The 9,420-nt window shown below is 41.0% G+C and overlaps 1 long non-coding RNA gene across 1 annotated transcript in view; it reads right to left on the bottom strand.

Moving 5' to 3' along the window:
- Window positions 1-927: 927 nt before the first annotated feature.
- Window positions 928-9,420, bottom strand: part of LOC307186963 — a 73,888-nt gene continuing 65,395 nt past the window's right edge. The window contains exon 3 of the long non-coding RNA XR_013828521.1: window positions 928-1,444. This is a non-coding gene — a long non-coding RNA (uncharacterized lncRNA). The remainder of the gene's footprint in view (window positions 1,445-9,420) is intronic.

The following is a 9,420-nucleotide window of genomic DNA, read 5'->3' as shown; positions in this document are numbered from 1 at the left end:
GCTTCAGAAATTGAAAACATTACTTTCAAGAATAAAAACCCCACCTGGTACTAAGATTCATGGCCAAATAATTTTATCTATACAAACATTGTCTCTTTTTATTCTGCTGCATGTAAAGTAAGTACTATAAGAGGAATTGGGTGAGGTTTTCGATTTTAAATAGGATGATAAGGGAAGGCCTCACTGAAAAGGTGACATTTGAGCAAAGACCCTAAGAAAGTGAGGGAACTACGCACATCTTGAGCAAGAAAAAGTTCCAAGCAGAGTGAACAAGTAAAAATCTCGTGAGGCAGGAATAGCTGGAGTATTGGAAGCCAGGGTGGTCACTGACACACATAGTAAGAGAGGAGGGGGCTACTGGGGCTATTAGGACATTAGCTCAGAAACAGGTGTGAAGGGACTTCCCTGGTGGTCCAGTGGTAAAGAATCTGCCTTCCAATGCAGGGGATGCAGGTTCAATACCCGGTTGGGGAACTAAGATCCCACATGCCACAGGGCAACTAAGCCCACGCCACTATTGAGCCCGTGTGCCTCAACTAGAGAGCCTGCGTGCTGCAAACTACAGAGCCCATGTGCTCTGCAGCCTGCACGCCCCTAGAGACAGAAAACCGGCATGCCACAATCAGAGAGAAGCCCATGCACGGCAAGGAAAAAAAAAGATCCCACATGCCAAAACGAAGACCCAACTCAGCCAAAAATAAAAATTAATTAATTAATTAAATATTTAACAACAACAACAAAAGAAACAGGTGTGAAGAATCTTGTAGTAAGAGCTTCATAAGGACTCTGGCTGTTACTCTGAGTGAAATGTGGATCTATTCAAGGTTTTGACCACAGGAGTAACATAATTTGACTTTGGTTTTTAAAGGATCACTCTGACTGCCATGTTGAAACTCCACTACAGGGGGCCAAGGCAGAAGCATGGAGGAATCATTCAGGAATGACGCTGCAATAAACCAGGTGAAAGAGGGTGGTACATGGGACCAGGGTGATAGCAGGAGAGGTGATAAGAGGTGGTCAGATACTGAATATTTGAGCATTTTGAAAATAAAACCAATAAACTATATTGATACACTGAAACTAGAATGTCAGATAAAAGGTAAATTAAGGATGACTTCAAGCACTTGGGCCCAAGCAACTGAAAGGGAGGAATTGCCCTTTATTGATAAGGAAAAATTAAGAGGATCATTAGGGGGAGAACAAAAGTTCAATATGAGACATACTAATTTTTTAACATGCCTATTAAAATCCAAGTAGGGCTTCCCTGGTGGCGCAGTGGTTGGGAATCCGCCTGCCGAAGCAGGGGACGCGGGTTCGTGCCCTGGTCCTGGAGGATCCCACATGCCGCGGAGCGGCTGGGCCCGTGAGCCATGGCCGCTGAGCCTGCGCGTCCGGAGCCTGTGCTCCGCAACGGGAGAGGCCACAGCAGTGAGAGGCCCGCGTACTGCAAAAAAAAAAAAAAATTCAAGTAGAGAGTTGGGTAAGCATACGATTATATGCATTTCAAGTCCATGGGAGAGTTTCAGGCCAAAGATAAAAATCTGGGAGTCCTCAGCAGACAGATGATGTTTAAATCCATGAGTCTGGATGGGCCTGGGTGTAGGCAGAACAGGGAAGACATCCAAGGACTGAATCCTAGAGAATCCAATATTTACAGGTCAAGAAGCTCAGGCTGCACCAGCGAAAGGGACTGAGACAGAGTGGCCACTGAGGTGTGAGGAAACCAGAAGAGTGTGATGGATTCCCTGGAATCCAAGGGAAGAAACTGTTACAAGAATATAAGAGTATAAGCAAACATGTTAAATACTGTGACAGAGCAATTAGAATCGGGACTGGGAACTGTTTCTACCAATGGGGAAGGCACTGATGGTCACTATGAGTAGTTTGGCGGGAGTGGAGGAGATAGAAAGCCTGAGTGGAGTGGATATTAAGACAGGAGGAAAGGGAAGGGGATCAAGATGGTGGAGTAAGAGGACATGGGGCTCACCTCCACCAACAAACACAACAAAAATACATCTACATGTGGAACGATTCTCATGGAACACTAACTGGAAACTGGCACAAGAACTCCTACACAGTCAAGGCTGCAAGAAAGATTCCCATGTAATTGGGTAGGATGGGGAAAAAAGCACTGAATCAAGACCTGTGCTCCTAAGGAGGGAACTAAGAGGAAATGGAAGACCACACAGATGGACTCTCATCCTGGAGAGTGAGCAGGTAGGCCACAGACAGGGCGTCCCAGTCCTGGGGTCATATGCAGAGGAGACAAGGCCCCTTGGCTGCTTAGAGAACGGCTAGGCCAGAGAGAAGGGCTGGAGAAGCCTAGACTCCACTCACAAGGAACGACAGGTGCTGGCTTGCAACCAGACAGGGCGAAGAGAGGTCTGCCCTAGTGAATGCCACCTCGCCGCACTGCCCAACCCAAGCCGAGTGAACACCCCAACCCTGCTCACTCCACACCACAGCTTGGCCCTGGATCTAGGGCAGCCAGGTCCTGGGAAAAGACTTGATCTAGGGATGCTGAGATGACCCAGGGACCTGAGGTGTGGTCCAGGTGGGAAAGTGGCAGCCACTGTTAGCACTTACTCAAACAGCACCCCAGAAGCAGCCCAGACTTCTGACAGCAGCTCAGTCACTCAAACCCCTGTAACCAACACATCGAGATCCCCAGGCCCAGCTGAGCAAACACTCTGGCCCGGCCCACTCCACACCATTACCTTGCACTAAATCTGGGACAACCACAACAGGGGAAAAAACATGACCTTGGACTGCATCTGAACGGAGCCACAGATGCCTTCACAGGTAGTGCATCAGACCTCTGAAAGCACACGATCCCCACTTATTACAGCTACTCCTCTCCTTTGGGGCAAAGGCCCCAGTGCAGGGAGAAGAAAAAACACACTTAAAGAGAACACAGTCAGCTCAAGCCTGACCCTCAGGGCATCTATCTGCTCCATCAACTTGGGGAGCAGACCTCAACCCTGACAGGGCAGTGATGGCCACTGAGCAGACAGGAAGTCCTGCCTCACACTCTGCACAGGCTCTAGCTCTTCCAACACCAGTCACACCCCTTATCAAGGTGATAGCAGCCAGCACACCCTGAGGAAACACATGGCTGGTAAACACAATAAATCCAGCCATCACACCAAAGACATCAACAGAAAGACTCTCACACATAAAAACACCCCTTCAAGACCACAGTAGACAACTGTTTCACCTAAATTCATAAAGACAGAGGAAGTTAAATAAAATGAAAGGGCACAGGAACTACTCTCAATTGAAAGAGCAAGAGAAAACCTCTGAAAAAATAAATAATGAAACAGAGAAAATCAGTCTATCAGACACTGAGTTCCAAAGTTGGTAATAAAAATGCTAACTGAATTAAGAAAGAGAATCAATCTAAACATAGATCATTTTAAAAAGGAACTAGAAACTATAAAGAGAACTCAATCAAAAATAGATAATTCAATTCCTGAGATAAAAAGTACTCTAGAAGCAATGAACAGCTGACTAAATGACACAGAAGAATGTATAAGTGATCTGGAAGATAGAATAATGGGAATCACCCAATTAGAACAGCAGACAGAAAGACAAATTTTTAAAAAGCAACATATGAGATTTATGGGATAACATAAAACATGCCAACATATGCATGATAGGGGTTCCAGAAGAAGAAAGAGAGAGAGAGAAGGGGATCAAAAAATGTATTTGAAGAAATTATGGCTGAAAACTTCCCAAACCTAAAGAAGGAAACAGATATAAAAGTACAGAAAGAACAGAGGGTCCCCAACAAGATGAACCCAAACAGATCCACACTAAGACATATAATCCAAATAGCAGAAGTCAAAGATAAAGAGAGAATTTTAAAAGCAGCAAGAGAAAAACAGAGAGTCAAATACAAGGGAACCCCCATAAGGCTATCAGCAGATTTCTCTGCAGAAACTTCGCAGGCCAGAAGGGAGTGGCATGATATATTCAATGTCCTGAAAAGGAAAACCTGCAACCTAGGATTCTCTACCCAGCAAGATACCATTTAGAACAAAAGGAGGGGACTTCCCTGGTGGTCCGATGGTTAAGAATCCACCTTCTAATGCAAGGGATGTGGGTTCAATACCTCGTCGGGAACTAAGATCCCACATGCCGTGGGGCAACTAAGCCCGCATGCCACAAATACTGAGCCCATGTGCTCTAGAGCCTGCACGCTACAACTAGAGAAGCCCTCGCACCACAACGAGAGAGAAGCCCACGCGCCGCAACAAAGAGCCCGCATGCCGCAACAAAGACCCAGCACAGCCAAAAAATAAATAAATAATAAATAATAAATTAAAAATTTATACATTAAATAAATAAATAAAATTTAAAAAGCAAAAGAACATATTAAGAAATAGAATAAAAGGAGAGATAAAGAATTTCTCAGATAAGCAAAAACTAAAGCAATTCAACAATATGAAAACTACCCTAAAAGAAATGTTGAAGGGTTTCCTCTAAATGGAAAAGAAGTGACACTCTAATTCTCTATTAAAAAAAAAAGAGAGAGAGAGAGAGAAAATCCCAATTGGAAAGGCAAATATATAGTAATGATTGAAAATCACTTAAATAAGACAGTATGTAGATTAAAAAACAAACAAAAAAAAAGTAAAAGCAACTGTAACTACAATAAACAGTAAAGGGATAAGCGTGAAGATGTAAAATATGACATCAAATTCACAAAATGTCAGGGAGAAGAGTAAAAACTGTAGATCTTTTAAAATGTGTTTGAACTTAAATGATTATCAGTTTAAAGCAAGTAGATATAATTATAGGCCAACATATATGAACCTCATGGTAACCTCAAATCAAAAACTGACAAGAGATACACAAAAACCAAAAAGAAAGGAACTCAAGGAGACTACAAAAGAAAATCATCAAATCACAATGGAAAAAACAAAAAGAAGAATAAATGAACACAGAATAACTATAAAAACAACTGGAAAGCAAGGAATAAAGTGGCAATAAGTACATACCTATCAATAATTACTTTACATGACAATGTATTAAATGCTCTGATCAAAAGACATAGAGTGGCTCACTGGATTTAACAAAAAAGAAGACCCTTCAATACACTACCTACAAGAGACTCAATTCAGGGTGAAAGACACACACAGACTGAGAGTGAGGGGATTGGAAAAAGACATTTCATGCAAATGGAAATGACAAGAAAGGGGTAGCAATATTCATATCAGACAAAATAGACTTTAAAACAAAGGCTAGGGCTTCCCTGGTGGCACAGTGGTTGAGAGTCCACCTGCCGATGCAGGGGACACGGGTTCGTGCCCCAGTCCAGGAAGATCCCACATGCTGTGGAGCGGCTAGGCCCATGAGCCATGGCCACTGAGCCTGCGCGTCCGGAGCCTGTTCTCTGCAACGGGAGAGGCCACAACAGTGAGAGGTCCGCATACCGCAAAAACAAACAAACAAAAGAAAACAAAGGCTATAACAAAAGACAAAGAAGAACATTATATAATAATAAAGGGATCAATACGAGAAAAGGATATTACATTCATTAACATATACATACCCAATACAAGAGCACCTAAATATATAAAGCAAATATTAACAGACATAAAGGAAAAAACTGACAATAATACAATAATAGTAGGAGACTTTAACACCCCACTGACATCAATGGACAGATCATCTAGACAGAAAATCAATAAGGCAACAGAGGTCCTAAATGATACAATAGACCAGTGGACTTAATTGATATCTACAGGACACTACATCCAAAAACAGCAGAATACACATTCTTTTAAAGTGTACAGGTAATATTCTCCAGGATATATCAACATACTTGATCCCAAAACAAGCCTCAACAAATTTAGGAGGACAGAAATTATTTCAAGCATCTTTTCTGATTACAACAGTATGAAACTAGAAATCAAATACAGGAAGAAAAACAGGAAACGAAGAAACACGTGAAGACTAAACAACATGGTACTAAAAAAATCCAATGGGTCAATGATGAAATCAAAGAGAAAATCAGATAATACCTCAAGACAAATGACAATGAAAACACAACCTTACGAAATCTATGGGATGCAGCAAAAGCAGTTCTAAGAGGGAAGTTCATAGCAATACAGGCCTTCCTCAAGAAATAAGACAGATCTCAAATACACAACCTAACCTACTACCTAAAAGAATTAGAAGAAGAAAAACAAAGCCCAAAGTCAGCAGAAGGAAGGAAACAATAAAGATCAGAGAGGAAATTTAAAAAACAGAGACCAAAAAACAAAAGAGACCAACAACAACAGTAATAGAAAAGATCAATGAAACCAAAAGCTGGTTCTTTGAAAAGATAAACAAAAGTGATAAACCTTTAGCCAGGCTCACCAAGAAGAAAAGAGAAAGGACCCAAATAAACAAAATAAGAAATGAAAGAGGATAAATAACAATCAATATCACAGAGATATTTTAAAAATCATAAGAGAATACATGCCAACAAATCAGAGAACCTAGAAGAAACAGACAAATTTCTAGAAACACAGCATGCCAAGACTGAGTCAAGAAGAAGCAGACAGCCTGGAGGGGTGGGATAGGGAGGGTGGGAGGGAGGGAGATGCAAGAGGGAAGAGATATGGGAACATATGTATATGTATAACTGATTCACTTTGTTATAAAGCAGAAACTAACACACCATTGTAAAGCAATTATACCCCAATAAAGATGTTAAAAAAAAAAAAGAAAAAACAGACAATCTGAACATACTGATCATTAGAAGTGAAATTGAATCTGTAATTTAAAAAAAACTCCCAGCAAACAAAAGTCCAGGACCAAGATAGCTTCACAGGGGAATTCTACCAAACATACAAAGAATTTCGGAGTGTGCCCTTCGCTTCAATTTTTTGAAATAGTTTGAGAACGATAAAAGACACAAACTACTATATATAAATAGATTAGCAACAAGGATATACTGTATAGCACAGGGAATTATATGCATTATCTTGTAATAACTTATAATAAAATATCATCTGCAAAAATACTGAATCACTATGCAATATACCTAAAACTAACGCAATACTGTAAGTCAAATATACTTAAATTTTAAAAGAAAAGACAGGAGGTGAGGAAGTAGAAAGAGCAGGTGTAGACAATCTAAATAGCCATCACTGACTACAGGAGCCAATGAAGAACTAAATAGACTTATCCCCTATTTAAGCAGTAGAAATCGGCACATATAAAATGGGCCTATATTCTACTCACAGAGGAAAGAAAGAGCTGCTTATCTCTTTGTAATAAGGTAAGACGTTTATTCAACTGCTCATTTTGTCAGCCTACCTGGCTTCTGAATCCAATGTCACAGTGCTCCTGATCAATTTGACAAACTCGGGTGTCAGGCTTAGATTTCAGCTCCAACAGTTTTCGAGGCCCTCATACAAATCCAGACCCCAAATGCCTCAGGCCTCCACCCAATCAATAAATTACAGTTAATGCCCTTAGGGAAAATGGTCTTTGATGAGACTCAGCCTTAGCAGCCAATCCAAGCCCACTAACTTCCACATCTGGAAATAGGTAAGGAAAATGAGGCTGATGGCTTCAATTTAGTTCTCATATATCAGCGACACAATAACCCGACTCGAGGACTTACAATTCAGGGTGATTGGATGACTTTGCTGAGTAGAGGTCCGAGACCGAAACAATAAGGAGGCTGAAGGTCAGGATTCAGGATTACTGGTAGTTATTTCAAATGACCAGGTTTATAGGCAGGGAGCAAGAATAAAAGGCACCAAATAAGATGCTCAGAGGCTCAAACCCAGAAAAGCCATCAAGCTAACACAGTATAATGTAATTCACAGCTCTCCTGGGACTTTTGACTCTTAATTTAAATACATATATATATTTAAATTAAGTGATTACAATAAACCTTACATTTCTACAGCTTAATGTCCTCCAAAACACTTTACTGTCTGGTATTTGTTTTCATTTTTTCATTTGAGTCCCTTAGCAGACAATAATATTCTCCATTTCATAGATGGAAAAACCGAGCTTGGGAGGGTGAGGTACACAGAACAGCAAACAGTGATGGCCAATAAAAAGCACACTTTGTTTCAGTGAATAACACACTCCCCTGATGAGAGAAGGAATTGGCTGTTGAGTCTGACAAAATTCGGAGAGTATATGTAATGGGGTGAAAAGAGTTTTATCTGTTAACACCAGAATGCTTCTTAAGGAGAAAACAGCCTGCAGTTAGGAAAATACTTTGATAAATAGCCGATTCTGGTTTGCCCAGAACAATCCCAATTTTTTGCCTTTTGTCCTGGAGAAATTATTAATATCGCCTACTTGTACTTTCAAAGGTGTTCTAGTTCCTAGGATGTGGTCACCCTATTGACTATCTAGGCAGGGAGGGAGGTGAGACCCCACCAGAGAGGGAGGGTCAGCAGGAAATGAGGCAGCAAAGGGATGGCCAAGCTGCTCTGCACTGACATAAACAGGAATGGAGAGAAGAGCCAGAAGAGAGAAGAAAGCAGTTAGAAGAAACTAGGCCAGTTACGTGGGGCTGGCACTCTGTAGGGGGTTAGCGGCCACATCCCCAGTCGCAGGGTGACCTTAGGATATCTCGTTTCCAATTTAAAATTCTTTTCATTCCCAAGTTGCAAAACATTGCCCTGCCCTCCCTTTTCTCCACTTCAGTCACATCTACTATACATAAAAATGCTTTATGTAAGTTTTTTTAATAGAAATTAAAGAAATGCAAGTTATATAGGTAGGGCTAAGAGACACCGAACAAAGAGAACACACAAAGGACAGGTGATGATGCAAAAACCAAAATACAGGAAACCAGAAACTTACAGCCAGAGTTGACCATGAACATGTGAGCCCCCCAGGGATTCTCAAAATCCACAGGACCCAGTATGGAGCTTTGGGACAACTTCCTGTAACTCACAGAGCAGGAACACCCAGGTCACACTTGGGTTGCATGAAGAGTAAACGCGATGGGGACTGATGCTGTTCAATTAATCAGAAAAGTCAGTTGAAGTTCCTTAAACATTTGATTCAAACTTAAACCTATAACTGCACATTTATTTACCAAGGTATTCATGCAGAGCCAAGGCTGCTGCTTCTACTATGAGTCTGTTGATTGGAGTTCTTACTGGTTTTCTTGCATAAACCACATCCATAATGCAGCATCTAATTTCTTTAGATGAAGCAAAACAATCTAAATGCAGAATTCTCCTAGACTTTTATAATATTCTTCTAATCTTTTGCAGATGGTTTGCCCATCCCTAATTTGAGAACAATCCTCCTTAGCCACTTGTTTTACCAAATCTTTCCAAAGAAGCTTAGCTTTCACAGCAACGCTTTCTTCTTGCATTAATGTCCCATCTACTTATGTAATATTTAATAAAATTACATAATTATGATAACAAAGACAGCTGGCAT

The sequence above is a fragment of the Stenella coeruleoalba genome, assembly GCF_951394435.1.
Source record: "Stenella coeruleoalba genome assembly, chromosome: 5".
NCBI lineage: Eukaryota > Metazoa > Chordata > Mammalia > Artiodactyla > Delphinidae > Stenella > Stenella coeruleoalba.
Note: the sequence above shows the minus strand (reverse complement) of the source record. Positions and strands in the feature narration are given on the sequence as shown.